The 16,411-nt window shown below is 46.9% G+C and overlaps 1 protein-coding gene across 2 annotated transcripts in view; it reads right to left on the bottom strand.

Moving 5' to 3' along the window:
• Nucleotides 1–16,091, bottom strand: part of LOC309625273 (17-beta-hydroxysteroid dehydrogenase type 2-like) — a 179,672-nt gene extending 163,581 nt beyond the window's left edge. Inside the window, exon 1 of one of the 2 annotated variants that reach the window (XM_082384621.1) lies at nt 15,791–16,091. The gene's annotated coding sequence lies outside the window, so the exon portion shown is untranslated. The remainder of the gene's footprint in view (nt 1–15,790) is intronic. The other variant, XM_082384622.1, reaches the window with a different exon arrangement.
• Between the last annotated feature and the right edge of the window lie 320 nt (nt 16,092–16,411).

Here is a 16,411-nt window from a genome sequence, read left to right as displayed (position 1 = left end):
GATGTTCAGTCATGAAAAACAAAACACAACCTGGTTCACTTCTCTGTGCAACTTCAGAGTTTCCCAAAATATTAGCACATGCAAACCTATGTTTTCCAGAACCCTTATTAACCACCCACGGAACCAGTATGTCTTCACAATACACTTTGCAAAACAGTGCACTGGAGAAATGATGAGGGAGGGCTGAATCAGACACTCATGTGGCTTTGTACGATCCCCTGCTGTCACCGGGGAAGGCTTTAAGAATCACAGGGAGCCCAGCAGAATCCCTGTCACCTGGCAGCCGGCCGTGTGGGTGACCAGGTCTCAGCCAGAGGCCTTTCAATCCCCAGCTCCTGTTCCAGTCCAAACTGTGGCTTTTCCTCTAGACTGGAGACTCAGGAAGGTATTTACAGTCTCTTAGCTGTGCCTTTATAAATCCTCGCTTCCCAGGACCACAAACAGGCATCCTGGGCTGGTCAGGGGGCGAGCCCTGCTGCCCTTCCCTGTTGCACTGCGCATGACTAAGGGCTTTGTCACTCTGAATATTAAACGTGAAAGAGAAATACAAATCAGCAACCCAAGGTTAAGGGCAGAGAGGAGTAACATACATGTTTAGGGAGCCTGGGAATCAAAGAAGGTCTTGGATAGGTGGCAGGTGCTGATGGGGGAGTGTGCTTGGGATGGGGAGCAGGTCGTTGATTCAGACTATGATGAGTGCCTTAGACCTTAGATTGCCTTCTCTTTACCAGCGTTGGAAATCTTTAACTGAACCAGCCAAGGGGTGCCAAACATTCTTGTTAATTTGGGTAAATCCTTTCAGCAATTGGGTATCAACTGGAGTACAACGACAGCATGTCAATTCAGTTCTTTCCCTCACCCTCTTTCACTCCTTCTCCCACTTTCTCTCCTCTCCCTACCTCTCTCCCTCTCCCTCTCTCCTGCTTTTCCCTCTTTTCCCCTCCCTCTCTTCTCTCCCTCTCTCTTCCTGAGCCACATATGCTTATTACTTTTTGAAGTCAGCCACTCTAACACACCTCCTTCTCCTATAGTTTCTGGGTCTTACTGTCAGGACCCTACACCAGAGACAAGTGAGCCAGATGGGCATACTAACCAATGAGACAAAGATGGATCTTAATCCACTTTGGAAATCAGCAAAACAAAAGCAAGGAACCATTGCTTTATTTCTAATGGGCTAAAGCTACCTGCAACCCTGAATCACTATTGCTTTCAATTAGTAAAATGTGTGAAAACCAGTGTAGCAGTCAAAGGATGATTTGGGCCCAGAACTCCCTGGGTCGCTTGCCAGCCCCAAGTTTCTCGGTATCCTTCTGCCTCAGTTTTCTGATCTCTGAAATGGGGCAGACAATAGGGCTCTTTTAAGGAATAGTCAAGTTAGCATAAGTAAAACAAGCAGGATGCCATTAGCAAGTGGTGAGTGCCTGTAGGATAGGTTGTGTGTGCTCAGGGGTGGCACTTGCAGGAACCCAGAGGTTGGACTGCCCGAGGTCGGCTTGTTTTCCCACTTAACGACAGCTTTATTGAGACATAATACACATACTATAAAGTTTACCCTGTTAAAATATGCAATTCTGCGGTCTTTAGTACACTCACAGAGTTGTGCAACCATCACCACTATCTAGTTCCAGAACATTTCCATCACCCCCAAAAGAAACCCCATACCCATTAACAGTCGCTCCCCACTCCCTACTTCCCCCAGCCAGCCCTAGGCAACCACTAATCTACTTCTAGTCTATAAGGATCTGCCTATTCTGGGCAGTTCTTTCCATTTCATGGAGTCATACAACATGTGGCCTTTTGTGTCTGGGACTGCCCAAGTTTGAATCTCAGCCCCAGAGCTAAAAAACTGTGTGACCTTTATCAAGTTCTCCTGGAATTCCTCCATCTGTAAAATGGAATTAAAATCATACTAGATACACCACAGAGTCATTAGGAGGCTTGAATATACTAATTAATACAACTAAAGTACTCACACAGGGCCCAGCTCATAGTAAGCACTACTAAGATGTCAGCCTCCATTACGGCCACTACTACTAATATTACTAGTCTGCTGTTCCTCTGCCCCAAAGCATGCGACTGGTGGTGGGAACCCAAAGATGAATAGAGCACAAAGAACGTAGCTCTTGCCCTCCCCTATGCACAGCCTGGTGGGGATTACATGATTAGGAAACCAGTTTAAATGAACACAAAGTCTTATCATATGCACATTTAACTAATGGAAATCTAGCTCTTCCACCAAAAAGAGAAGGAAAAAGAACAATTTAAATACTGCAATTAAATGCTATAAAATTATATCTTGCATATATTCCTTATTATGCACTGTACATCACTGCATGCATTATACATTGTTATATATTGATTACAGTACAAGGTTGCATACACAGAACCAAACACACTGCAATTTAATGGGCAACTTAGAGATCTCAAGGTTAATGATGACTCTATGTTTGCCTGAAACCTTGACTTTATAATCTAACCCTTGAGTAAAATGTGACTCTATTATGTGTCAACAACAATAATTCACAACGATTCCAGATAAATGAAATCAGCCAACAAGTAGTTGGTGGAGTTGGGCGTTAGGCTGAAGTAGGTTCCAGCTGGTCAACGCCCGTTTGCGAAGCACCGCTTCTGCCCTCCACAAGTTCACAGTCTCATTTTGAAAATAAACCACATAAACATACTCATAAGAGGTTGGTGAGTGGCAGAACTGGGTTTAGGAAATAGATGGAAATAATCTCTCACCCTACCAGGAGACAGGACAGGAAGATATGAGAAGGGCTGCGCTCTTCCCTGCCCCCATCCATCCCTTTGCCTGCTTTGTCATTCTCCAGAGCACACAGCACCACCTGATAGACATCGTGTATCTACCCATTCATTTTTTTTTTTTAAACTTTTTTTGGGGGTTTATTTATTTATTTATTTTATTTTTTGGCTGTGTTGGGTCTTCGTTTCTGTGCGAGGGCTTTCTCCAGTTGCGGCAAGCGGGGGCCACTCTTCATCGCGGAGCACGGGCCTCTCACTATCGCGGCCTCTCTTGTTGCGGAGCACAGGCTCCAGACGCGCAGGCTCAGTAATTGTGGCTCACGGGCCTAGTTGCTCCGTGGCATGTGGGATCTTCCCAGACCAGGGCTCGAACCCGTGTCCCCTGCATTGGCAGGCAGATTCTCAACCACTGCGCCACCAGGGAAGCCCCCCCATTCATTTTTTATTGTCTCTCCCGCAACCGGTATGGAAGCTCACTGTGGCAGGGGCTTTGTGTACACTGTTCACTTCTGTATTCCCAGTGCCAAGAAGAGAGTGAGCACTTAGAAGGTTGTCAGTAAGATGTGTTGGTGAACGAATGAATGAGGGTAATTATTTAGACAACCTCCACTTTTCTTCCATCTTTTGTTCCCAAAACACCCATAGTCTGTTCCTCCAATCTCAACTCGTTTATTCCTAAATTGTTCAAAAGTAGTGGGAAAGTATTCCTCAAAAATGAGGGCCTAAGGTAGCATTCCAGGGCTTTGGCATACTGGTACCATCTAGTGGGAAAGAGCATATTTGCAGGTGGGTGCTAAACTGAATTTGGAGGGTTTATAAAAACAACCACCACAACTGTTTCCTTTATCATTAACTCTACTGAGGAAGTTTCCAGTAACACATAATGGTGGCAATTGGAATCCCTTATATACTCATGTTCTACTCAGGGCGTGTACTGCCCATCCAAGCACCTGTCATGCCTCTTCATTTTTCTGCTCAGAACTTTTCTAAAACCATGGTTGCCCCCAGGGTCACAAAGGCTCAGCAGGGAATCACAGAGGAAATAATGGCACCAGAGGCCACCCTTGACCAATGGAAAGCGGGCATAGGTAGATGTACACTCCAGCCTCCTATCCTGCAGAGGGACCATTCTGAAGCGAGTTTTACACAGTTCTTCCAAGGGCCCCCAGCAGCAGTGAGCCTCCGTTGCCCATGACAATAACCAGCTCAAAGATACACTTTTTATTGGCTTTCCTTCTTTCTTGTTTTACAGTCCTCATGTCTGTGAACTGGAATCATCTCTCACATCAGCTCCCTGCGTACAAGCCTTTGTCTCCATCACCGTTTGGGAGAACTCAATCCAAGATACAGGGTTTAGCACCAATATACCTTTGGGTGGTGAGTAAGCCTTAAGAATTGTAGTCCAGATAATTAATATAAAAGCTGAATTATTATATCTTTTAGAGCTGGTCTAAGAATTACATTCCATAGTTGACTACCAGCATCTTTACCTTGATCTAAGTTAACGTAGAATCCCAGTGATATGTGGTGCTAAAGAAGTACCACAGTTCTCATGAAGACAAGACAACAAAGAAAAAGTTCTGGTCTCTATCCCTGGCCTCTGCCCTATTCCAATTTGACCAACTGGTGAGGCGGCTAATGGTTTAGATGAGGGATCAGCAAACTACAGCCTGAGGGCCAAATCCAGCTCTGCCTGTTTTTGTAAATAAAGTTTTATTGGAACACAGCCCTGCCCATTTGTTTACATATTATCTGTTGTTACTTTTATGCTACATTGATAGCATTGAGTAGTTGCAAGAGAGACCATATATTTACTCGATAGTCCTTTACAGAAAAAGATTACCTACCTGTGGTTTAAGTCATTGGTTGCCATAGTTTTGGATTCCCAAAAGCAAAATTTTAAGAAAAACAAAAAATAGAGAATGGCAAAGGTTTGCCAATAACACTTTAACACTAAGGACAAAAATGCCCTCTATGTATTAACCAACTTCATTTCACAAATTATAAGACATTTTAACCCTAAAAAGTAGAATGGTCATTGCATCAGAACAATGAACATTCCATCCCCAAAGAGAGTAGTGGATAAGCTCAGAACAACTGCCTATCCCATTTAAAACTTTTTTTCAGAGCACTATCATTTTCCAAAATTATCATGTTTACTTATTTTTGTTGTTTACTCTCTTTCTCCCTTATGAGAACATAGACTCCATGAGGGCAGGCAATCTTGTCTTTCTTAATCACTGCTTCTCACCCAGTGTCAAGCACCCTGCTTGAGATATGGTCATTGGTCGGTAAATATTTGTTAAATGAATGACTTAATCAAATGTGGAGTGAATAGATTGGGGCACAGGTACATCCTGAGAGAGGCAGAAAGGCAAGGTCACTGTGTGGGTGGTGAGGACTGGGGCAAAGGGGGAGTGTGTGTATCTGCCAGCACAGGGGCTCTGTGAATGCTCCCTACTCTGTCTCCAGGACATGAAATGGTGCCAGGCACATAACAGGCACTCAACAATGTTCACTGAATTAGTGGCTACCCTGACTAAAGATCCTTAAATTGAATTAAAAAGAAAAAAAGAAACCTCATCTAGTAAAACACAACTAAACTTCAGGTTAGATTCAGTCCAATTGCAACCCACTGTAGATCTGAGTGTCTGGATATAGATACAGGCTGTGTATTTCTCATTTTCCTATAGATTGGGGAAAACAGTATTGTAGACAGTGGCACTCAGGAGACACTGGCTTGGACAATGGAGTTCCTTGGCATTCCCAGGGAGGGATGCCGTCCAGCTTCAGGGCTCAGCAGCAGGCAGGAAACTGCCAGAGAATTTACCTGCACGTTGGAAGCTGCAGAGGAGCCACACCCAGGCTGGGTCCTGGCCTCTGCGTGGCTGTTCTCCCTGGGATGACTGTTCTCGCTGGGGGAAGCATGTGGTGTGGGTAGCTTGTTAGTCCCTGGTCAAACACAAGGACTCATCGATAAAGTATACAAAATAACCCTGAGCTAACCCAGTTCTGAAGGTTGTAACCAGTAACCCAGAGAGGAGGTCCAGGTCCCACGCCTACTTTTAGAGACAAGGAGTTCAAAAATGAGGTCATCGCAGGCAGCTATTTTGACTCCAAGAGAGCCAGAGAACAAAATAGTCAAGGAAGAGAATTCTTACATCATTTGAGGGCACAAGGGAGCAATTTTTTATATACCAGGGAAATATGGAGGATAACTCACATGCCCAGAAATCAGAAATGCATGGGTTCAAACCCTGATCCCAGTTCTTAGTGGCTGTGTAGCCTTAGGCAGATGACTCATCCACTCTGAACTTCTTTTCATCATAGATAAAAATGGAGACAAGAATAGTTGTCCCTAAGGGTTGCAGTGAGAATTTGAGATAATATATTCAACTGGCACTTAGCAGTAAATTATACAATAAGTTTACTACAGTAATTTTGATTTATTTTAAATAATAATAATAATCATAAGTGCTCATGGTGTTGGCAAGCATACCCACGTACATACTGCCCTGATAAAGCCTCCTGGGAACAGCTGCTGGGAAGATACATCTAGAAGATACCATCCCACCAGATCAAAAAATTTTATGAAGCATAAAATCTCCAGGAGAATGATCACTGGGGAGCTCCCAATATGAGATTTGGCAAATCCTTCTATGGGGAGCAAACTTTATTTTTTTAATGTCCGTACAATTTTAAGGACACAAGTATTTTTCCCCTCTAAGTTAGTCAGATGCTCAAGTCCAGGGCCCCATGGTACCTTCAAGCCATAAACTACTTTGCAGCATGGAGTATAAAAGTTAATGCAACCAGTATTCTTTAAGCTCCTAGCATTGGCAATCATGTGATGAAGCCGTAAGCATACACTTATTTAATACTCACCTGCTAGGCAGGTGTAGAGAGGTGTAGCCTCTCCTTTTTAGACACAGGAGGAAACAGAAGAAGAGAGAAAAAAGGTAACTTATCAGAGGTCACACAGCATGCAAAAGGCTGGGTCAGAATTCAAATTCACTTCTCAAAGTCTCAGAAGTCTCCCTGATCCTCATAAACTAAGACACTAGCTCCTCTGGGTCCCAGGAGACCAGAGGCCCTGATTCACCTCCAGCACTTCTCCTATTGAGGACCAGGACCGTGTTGTACTCATCTCCGGATCCCCAAATTAGCAGAATGCTTGGCACTTGCTAGATATCAAAAATTGTGGGAAGAAAGAAGAAAATATGGGAGGAACAGAGGGAGGGTAGGAGGAAAGATGGAAGGAAAGGAGAGAGAGCACAGCAGCCTCACCCCTTCAATACTATCTCAGCCCCTATTGTTTCCTATCGTAATAATTACCAAATGTGTATATTTCAGCTATTTGCTTTCTTGTTCCTTATTGGCTGCCCTCAGTAGATCACAAGACCACGAGAACAGTTTCCATGTCCATGTCCATCTTGTTTACCTATGAACTCCCCAAATGCTTCAGTAAATACTTAGCAAGTGGACAACTGTACATCCCTCACCTTCTGAGGATAACGTACCTGTGCTGCTTTTTTTTTTTTTTTTTAGAGAGAAAGCAGTTGTTAAACATTTAGCAGCATACCACTGCCTGGCACCCAGCTGAAGAAGATTACTATACCTAGGAACATAAACATCACCAAGGCTATATCTAGGATGCTGAAATGAAGTTTTGTTAGCATTCGCAAAGTGATTGCTGAAAATAGTAGATCATTATTTGCTTCATGTAAGAAATATTTCTAGTGCTGCTGATTGAATGTTCAAGAAACAATTAAAGGGCTTAGCAATGTTTCTCTCAAATATCTTTTGCATGAAAATCCTCAGAGATTGGTTAATTATAAAGGCTACACATCAGTCACTCTAGCCAAGGGCACTGCCAGGCCCCACGGTGCCCATCCCAGATGCAAGCATGGATTGGTCTGCGGACATCAGCGTACCTTGGGGCCCTGGACGCCTCGCGTGAGGAGCATGCTGCAGCCTGGCTAACACCCCCATGGGAAGAGCCCTCAGGCCCTGTTTATGACGTCAAACACATGGTTCCTTGTTTGGGCAACTGGCTCCAGCTTTCTGCCAACTGGAAGAGCCAGAACTCAAGCTTGCATCTTTAACACCTCCCTAGCCCTTGTCCTGCCATCTCAAACCCAGCCCTGCCAAATTCTCCCCTAAATGTCTCTTGGATGCTCTGAGTAGGGTGTGTCTACTTCTCTCATCTGCACTGTCACTCCCTAGTCTAGAGCAACAAGAGTCCCTGCTCTTCCTATGATCTCAAGCCTAGACTGGCTTCTCCCTTCCATTCATATCCAGCTCCATCCACTAACTACACTGCAGCCAAATTACCTTTTCAAAATAGAAATCTGGCCTTGTCACAGTATACCCTCCCCATGTTGCTTTCAATGACTGCCCATTGCTCCAGGACGAACACCAAAATCCTTGAGATGGCTGACAAGGTGCTAGCAGCTCTGGCAACCCCAGCTGTTCCTCACACCACTCTCTGGGTTGTGTGGTGTTTCCTCCTGCACAGGCTTCCCCCAGGCCGGGCCTTCTGCCTGGAATGCTTCCCCCATCACCACACCCTAGTGTTCCTTTGTCCATAAGCCTCACTGCTCCTCCAGACTGTGGCCCAAGCAGCAGGCTATCAGGGAAGCCTCCCAGACCCTTCATCTGGATCTGATGCCTTTCTTATATTCATTCATTCATCCATTCATTCATTCATTCATGTTTACTGAGGGCCTACTATATGCCAGGCTCTGTTCTAGGCCCTGAGACTACAAAACTGATTCAATCAGACAACAACACGTGCTGTAACGGAGCCTATATTTTAGTAGAGGAGAAAGAAAAGGCACAGACAAGCAAACCATATAGAATGACATGATCTCACACAACTGTGTTTCCGTCCATCTAGCAGTTGTCTCTGTTTTGAAATATTTATTAATTGACATTGATCTCCCCTGCCAGGGGATCTCTTGGGGTCTGAGCCCCAAGAGAAGAGAGACTGAATCAGCCTTACTGGCAGCTGTACCTGGAGCACACAGTAGGTCCCACGTGTATATAATAGGTATTTATTGAATCCATTTGGTCCCAGGTGAATCTCCCTGAAGTCAAGTTGCTTGAGTGCTTGGGGCATAGAAGGGACAATTCCTAATACAAACCCCTAATGTCTCTCTGCACTTTGACAAGGCTCTCTGCAGTCTCTCTGGCTGTAATTTTGAGCCACAGCAGGAGTCAGCAAATTTTTCTGTAAAGGCCCAAATAGTAAATATTTTAGTCTTTGTGGGCCATATGGTGTCAACTCTGTTGTTATAGCACAAGCACAGCCATAGACGATTATATAAATGAATGGGCATGGCTATGTTCCAATAAAACTATTTATAAAAACAGGCTGCAGGCAGGAATTGGCCTACGGGCCATAGTTTGCAACCCCTGAGTTAGATGATCCCAGATGCCCCGCAGCTTACAGCAGTTGAAGGCGGGGCCTGTGTGGCCTGAGTCAGCCATGGGTTCTACTGGCAGGGTCCAGCAACTCTCCGCAGACCCCACATTGTTTGACAGGGAGATTATCCCAATAGCTTGAGCTTCAGGCATTTGCAGTCACCATCTCCTGCAGCTCATGGAAAAGCAGTTCCCTGCCACCCTGGAGGAAAGAGACTTTGGCCTAGAGGCCGCATAAGGCAGGAATGAGGCTGCCACATTCCTTGCAGGGTCCCCAGGCTCCTCCAGAGGCTGAGCTCACTTCCTGGCCCTGCCCACGCATGTGGCAGGGCTGCTCTCAGCTGAGCAGCTGCTGCCCTCCACCCCAGCCCAGCCTGCGCTCAGCTGGGAGACACAGGGGCTTTGTGCTTCTGTAGCAGATTGGGTGACACTCACTGGGGCCTTTGAAATGAGACATGACATGTTAAAACGTGCCTATTGCTAAGGCTAATTTTCAGGAATTTGACTTCTGCTGGCAACTGACAGAAGAAAAACAATCACTTTTTTTTTTGTATATGTATGTAGGTATATTTACGCTGATCTTTGGGGTCTGTAGCTACTGAAAACAATAGTTACCTGAGGCTTACCTGCTGGTACGGGATGAGTGGACAGATTAGTCTAGTATTTATGGAGCCAGAGGACATTAATTGTAGCATTAGCACTGCGTGTAGACTGTGGTGGGTGTTAACTGCTAAAAACAGTTACAAAAACATCACACAAACTGCAGTTGGCACTAGAGGTGACAATGTCCTGTGTATAAAAGCACTCTAGACAACAAAGCTACGAAGCTAACATTACCCTGAAGTTATAAATGCTCGGAGTGTTAGCTCAGTTCTCCCAGAGTTCCCTGCAGGACTAAGGACAGTAAGGTGTTGTGACGTTCTGATGATACGCATCCTGTGCGTGAGCAACACTGTTGGAATGGCAATGCCCAGGGTGTCACTGTACTCCAAGGGCAGGGATGCCCTTGCTGTAATACTTCGTACAGTGCACTAGGGCCTACATATTATCCAGTGGTCCCAGAGCCCCTTGGCTGCTGATGTAGAACAATGTTTAAGGTGTACCAACACCCTGGTACCAGCACTCAGACTGACTGAAAACTGCAGTGTGTCACTTCTCTGGGTGTAACTATTCCACATGAAACAGTGACCTGGGTGTTGTGTTGCTCTGGGTAGCCCTAGTCACCTAATGGCATTGATGGTAATAATGTTCTCAGGGAGGAGGTGCAGTCCCCTTGGTCATGTTCTTCCAAAGTTCACATCCATGTGGTTCAATCAGAGCAATCAAAAAGGGGCTAGTCCCTTCCTTTCCAAACAGCCTATCACTGAAAAACTGACTACATCAGTTTGATCAAGGCTCAAAATTTGCAAAACCAGAAGTTCCCAATGGAAATGCCTACAAGGGCAAGTAGGTAAAATAAATGAGTACAATGGGCTGGGTGGACAGTAGGGAGTGGAGGGGATTGTGGCAAACTACAGAGGCATGTCCTAAAGGGGGCAGTAGTGACTCAGCTGCAGGGAAGAGTGGCCTTTCAGGAATGTGGCTCTAGGGCTGCCTAACCTTCTGACATTCTAAGAAATGCAAGAAACCTGTTTTGTTTTGTTTTGCTTTTTAATGTACAATATCCTACTTTTCAAAACATTTGGGCCAAACAAGAGACATCCATGAGCTACATTTGGCCTGTGGCGTCTACTTTGCAACTTCTCCCTGGAATCTAGAGTTGCAGAATTGGGATGAATGGGCTTCAGCACCACCAAGTAGATCTCTCGAGGTTCAACCTGCTATGCCAAAGGGCGACCCATTCATCTCCATGAGCCTTGGCTCAGACGGCATTTCAAGTTTGAAATGTCATTTCTTCTCCTCCCTAGCCTACCCTTAGAAGCTTCTCTCAGTAGAGAAAGAAATCACTTTCCACCCTAACTCCAGAATAAAGCCACTACTTCATATCTGGTGAAGGTGCAGGGGGTCCTACAGTCCAGCCAGTCATCATTTGTACAGTCTGCTCAGATAGAGGGAGCCAGGCCTGGGGTCCCCAGGCGGCTGCAGAGGTGATAAGCTGCGGGGAATTGTATTGGCAGCATCCTTCAGGAGGGTCAGATTCTCCCAGGCGTGTGGGTACCTTGCCCACAGCTAAGTGGAAACGATGCCAAAACCAGTGGTCACTCGATTGATTCTGTCCAACTGGTTATTGTAATTGGATGACAGACTGATATTTCCCTCTCCTTTTCAACTGGTGTTGCACGGTGAGTGCATCTGGCTAATGATTCGCTTTTCTGGGTAGTGACCTAATGGGGAAGATTATCTCCTTTCACAGGCAGAACTGTGCCTGCCGTTTGGCTGCCTAAAGAGTAAAACCAGGTCCAACCGAAGTCAAATGCCAGGAAATTTCAGAACTTCCTCACATATCATACTGCATTGTCTACCTTTGAAATGTTCCCTGCTCTAATACTCAGAGGGGATACATAGTTGAAGAATAAAATAGAACAGAAGCAACTACAATAGCGAAAAAAAGGAGGAAAGATACTCAGTGCAAAATGACAGGACTTCTCTTTAGGGGAGCTTGTAGAAAATAACTGAAAATAAGGAGAATAGTTTGGTTTTGATGGAGCTTCTACACTGAAGTTCTTTAAAATATGAGCTGTAGATTTAGAATTTTGTAATGCTGTGGATGGAGCCCTCTTCTGGAGAAAATTTTCAACAGGTATTAAAACAAGATCAAAACACACAGAGATGAACACACACACATAAACACACACACACACACACACACACACACACACACACACACACAGAAATATGTAATACTGTTGGCTACTGTCATTCAGATGCGAATTGAATCCATAGTTTGGCCTTTTCCTTAGCTTCCACCAGATAGAAATTAACTGGACTCCCCAAGCAACTATCTTTTTGGAAGGAGGTAAAGAAAGAAAGATATTCTCCAGAACCCAGCTGTACTTTTACCTCAACAGTGAACTTCAGATTGAGACTCAACATAAACATCCAAATGCTGGTACTTTTAGATAATGCAGTTATTGGGTACATTGGTTTGTTGGGCAATGGCACTGTAACACAGAGGATATTTCTAGAAAAAAAATAGATTTATTTAATGGAAAGCCCAAGGGCTAAAGATAGAAAAGAAGGGACGGAGGCAGAGCAGGAGATATTAGCTAAGATGACTGTTGGGGCTTTTAATATAGACTGTGGTATTACATAAATTCCAGATCACATATTCAGCCTTACAGTTTATTCAATCTCTTTGGGGACTTGCTAAAAAAGTTGTTCAGACATATGAACGCTACCACTTGGCAATTCCTTTCACCACTTATATCTCTGCTTCCCCAGTGCTTTTGAAATCTTATAGGCTGTCACATGTTGAACCCATCTCAGAGCAAGAGATGCCCTCTGCAATTCTCACAGTCTTTCCTCCCCATCAAAAGGGTTCTGCAAATAAACACTGCCCTTAAAATACAATATATGAAGTTGCAGGGGCACTAGAAGACACTGATTCTCATTTAAAATCCTGAAAATCAAGATTCTGACTCCAATAAAAACCTCCCCATTTTAAATCAACATCTCAGAATTCCGTGGAAACTTTAGTCACTCCCAAGTGACTGCTCTCCAAACCTGAACCACTCCCTAAAATCCTCATTCTTGGGGGATTACTCATTCATTGTTAGAACTTTTGCCTGCCTAGATGTGATACCCTAATTGGGTTGGGGGTGGGGGAATCATATTTACAGTGGAATTTCTAGCTCATGTCCTCTCTTGATTTGTTTCACATTCATTATTTACAATAGCCAAATTCCAGAGGCCACTTCTGGTAAGGGCTTACCCAAAATGCCCCAGGGGAGAAGAGAGGTGACTGCTCCTCAGCTTTGCCAGCTTCCAGCCATTGTTGCTTAGAATTCCTCTTCCCCCTTCCAAAATGCCTAAAACAGCAACCTAGCCAATAAACTTACAGAGATTGATGGCTTCCAAAGCCAGACCCAGAGTACTACAACTGTGGTAGAAAAACACACACATATTTGCCTGAACACCACTAAGGCCGAGTGACTAATTGGCTTTATTACATTGTTTTTCCCCTTTCCTCTGTTTTCTCTCTGCCTCAGGAAAGTTTTGTTTTCGCTTGTTGACTCAAAGGCTCCAAGACTCTCCCCTCCTTTTGCTTCGGCACACAGAGCTCTGCACTTGAACCTCTTGCCGGTTAACTGATTTGCACCAAGATGATTTCCCTGCAAGGTGCTATTGCTACCAGGATATCAATTGCTGTCCTAATGTGGACATTTGCTCTGATTATGAATTACAATCTAAGAGAGAAATAAGCCTCTTAGGGCGGGCAATTAAATTCTTCGTAAAACCTCTGCTCCCCCATCCTAAAGAAACTGAGAGAGCTGACAGCTTTCAGAAGCCACCTGTGTCAGTCAGGCCCTGGGGGAGGAGACACACCAATTGCTTTGCAAAAGGCATTATGTAAGCCCCTAGTGCATGGGAATTGCTGGGTGCTGTCATGTGGTCTGATTTGCTCGAAGGAAGACGAAACTTCGGCCAAACCCTGGAATCCACACTGAGGTCAAAACATGCCCACGGAGAAAAGGACTGTAAAGTCCTGGGTAAGGCAGTGGTAAGTGCTCCCAGACACCTCAAGCTCCCAGAGTGCTAGGCCTTGTGCTAAATGCATTACCTAGGACATGCTGTTGAATGCAATCCAATCTGCCTAGCAGTCCTAGGAAGGTGATAAAATTACTTCACCACAGAGAATCTGGAAGCTCAGAGAGGTTAAGCGAGTTGCCCAGGTGGTACCACTAGCATATGGCAGAGAGGATCTGTCTGAATCAGAGGCATGCTCTGAACCACCCTGCTAAATTGGGATATATATATCTATACATCTATATATAGATGTATAGATATATATACACATACACACACACACTACCTCCGGGATAGAGTTCACAAAGTCTAGAAAACTGGCTCACAGACAGGCATAGGATTTGTGGCAGAACTTAAAGCTACAGGGACCCCAAGAGAATCAGCCCAAAGCCCTAGTAGAAGAAGAGTATGACTGGGCACTGATGAATGGGGGCTGTGTATCCAGGGAAGAAAGAAGGCAGGAGTTGGGAGGGGGCTCAGCAGCCAGGCACCCTACTCTGCCCCCAAGCGCCATCATCCACCCTCACACCCAACTCTGAGTCATTACCATGGTTACTGCTTCCTGGGACACTGACCCATTTCCGAAGTCTAAGCCCCACGTGGGCGCATCAGTGGTCTCCCCTTAGCAGGCGACACTGCATCTCTGCTTCCCAGCCAGCCCCTGCCTGGGACTCGAGCTGCCTCACCCTCCCTCTCACCCCACTCACACACTCACACATGTGCCTCTTCCCCTGGCATCCAGGAGTCCTGGCCAGGAACTCAACACCCATTTCCAGCACCCCAAGGCACTCCCTGTCTCCTTCCCTCCTCTCTGCCTGGCCCTGCCTTGATCTCAGCCACCCACTTGTAGCCTGCTAGCTCATGCCAAGTCCCGTAGGCTGCCAGGAAGGCCGGGGGGGACTGGGTAACAGCGCTCTCAGAACACAGGCCCCCGAGCAGGGCTGAGCCGGCCGCCAGCCAGCACCTCCAGTCTGGCCTCCTGAGAGTACTGCTTTCCTGCCCACAGACTTCCTGAGATCTCCGAGATGCAGAGATGGTTGCTTAAGGACCACGTCTCCATCGCCCCCTCTCCCGGGTCGCCGGCCCTTCCCTCTCGCCTCAGCGCCCTGAGGGTTAACAGGCAGCTGCAGCCTGGTGGGCGAGGCTTGAACTTTTCTCCGCGCTCTGCGCCCGCCCGGGAACACAGCAGAAGCGGCATTAAGGGCTCAGGGCCGGAGCTCCCGTGGGCCAGACAAAGGGGGCGCGGGGGCGGGGGCGGGGGGGAGTGGGCCTGGGGCCTGGGCGAGGGGACGCGCTCAGGCCCTTCCGGGCCCGAGGTCAGGGAGGGAAGGGACCCCGATGCGGGCGCGGCCGGCACCTTTGAGCGACAGCGGCAGCCGGGCTGCGGCGTTCGGCTGGCCCGAGGCGCCTTCCAGCGCGCCGCCGGGCTGGGCGAGGGGGCCCGGGCGCCCCGGGAAGTCGGCGACGCCAGGCCGACCTCTCCAGCCCGGCAGCCCGCAATCCCGACCCGAGCTGCGCTTCCCCGATCGGCGCTGGGTTGGGGGAAACCACGACTCCTTGGAGTCGCTTCCAGCTGAGTCTCCGATGCGTGAGCCTCCGGAGGAGGCGAATCAAAGTTACCCCACTTGATGTAGGCGAGAATGTCGCCCCTGCTTGCAAAAAAAAGAAGGACTCGGAGCTCTCTCCACGTCTCCCGAACATATACATACACAACCCGGAGTGGGAAAGCAGGCCCACCCCCTCGCCCTCCAGGATCTCAGGGGCTGGGTATGACCTCCCTTCTGAGCCCCGAGCTGTCTTCGCCGCCGCGCCCGGAGTCCCCTGACCCCCCGAAAACCCCCTCGCCCAGCCCGCGCCAGGCAATCGGAAGGCAGAAACGGGGCGCGGGGTGCGCCCAGCAGCCTCTCTTCCCTACCTGGGACAGGAGAACGCACAGGACGAGCGGAGTTGTCGGCTGCATTTTGCCCAACTAGAAGCGCCTGGCGGCGTTTTCATTCATGCACGCGGCTGCACTGAGCATATTTTCCGTGGGAGCCAGGCTTTGAGGAGAGGCTCTGCCTCGCCAGCCAGCCAACTTCCCAAATAGATCAGCGGCAGCATCACGAAAGCATTGGGTAGAGGCTGATGACCAGGACCAATGGCTTTACAAGACGGACTCCTTCATAAAGCTCTCTCGTTTTTGCATGGCAGAGATGGGGCGAGCACCTCGCGCAGAGCGAGCCCCTCGGAGGAGGCGGCCCGTTCGCTTTTTTGGACTGTTGGGGCCCAGCCCCACAAATCACGCTGGGCAACGCCAGCTGATGCCACTTTTCCAAAGAATGGAATTCCACCGGGTACTGGCGGCCACTTCCAGCCCAGTGCAAAAGATTCTCTTTATTAAAATGTTAATAAGATCCACTTTATTTCCAATAAATCAAATAAAATGACCCCAGCAGTTCCAGCCCTTTCTACGCCAGGAAAGACTTGGCGGTGGATTTTCTTTTTTTTCTTTTTCTTTCTTATTTTTTTTTCAGTGTGGCCCAAGTCATGATGGTGT

The sequence above is a fragment of the Balaenoptera borealis genome, assembly GCF_965194805.1.
Source record: "Balaenoptera borealis genome assembly, chromosome: 3".
Taxonomy (NCBI): domain Eukaryota; kingdom Metazoa; phylum Chordata; class Mammalia; order Artiodactyla; family Balaenopteridae; genus Balaenoptera; species Balaenoptera borealis.
This window is presented reverse-complemented; position numbering and strand designations above follow the sequence as displayed.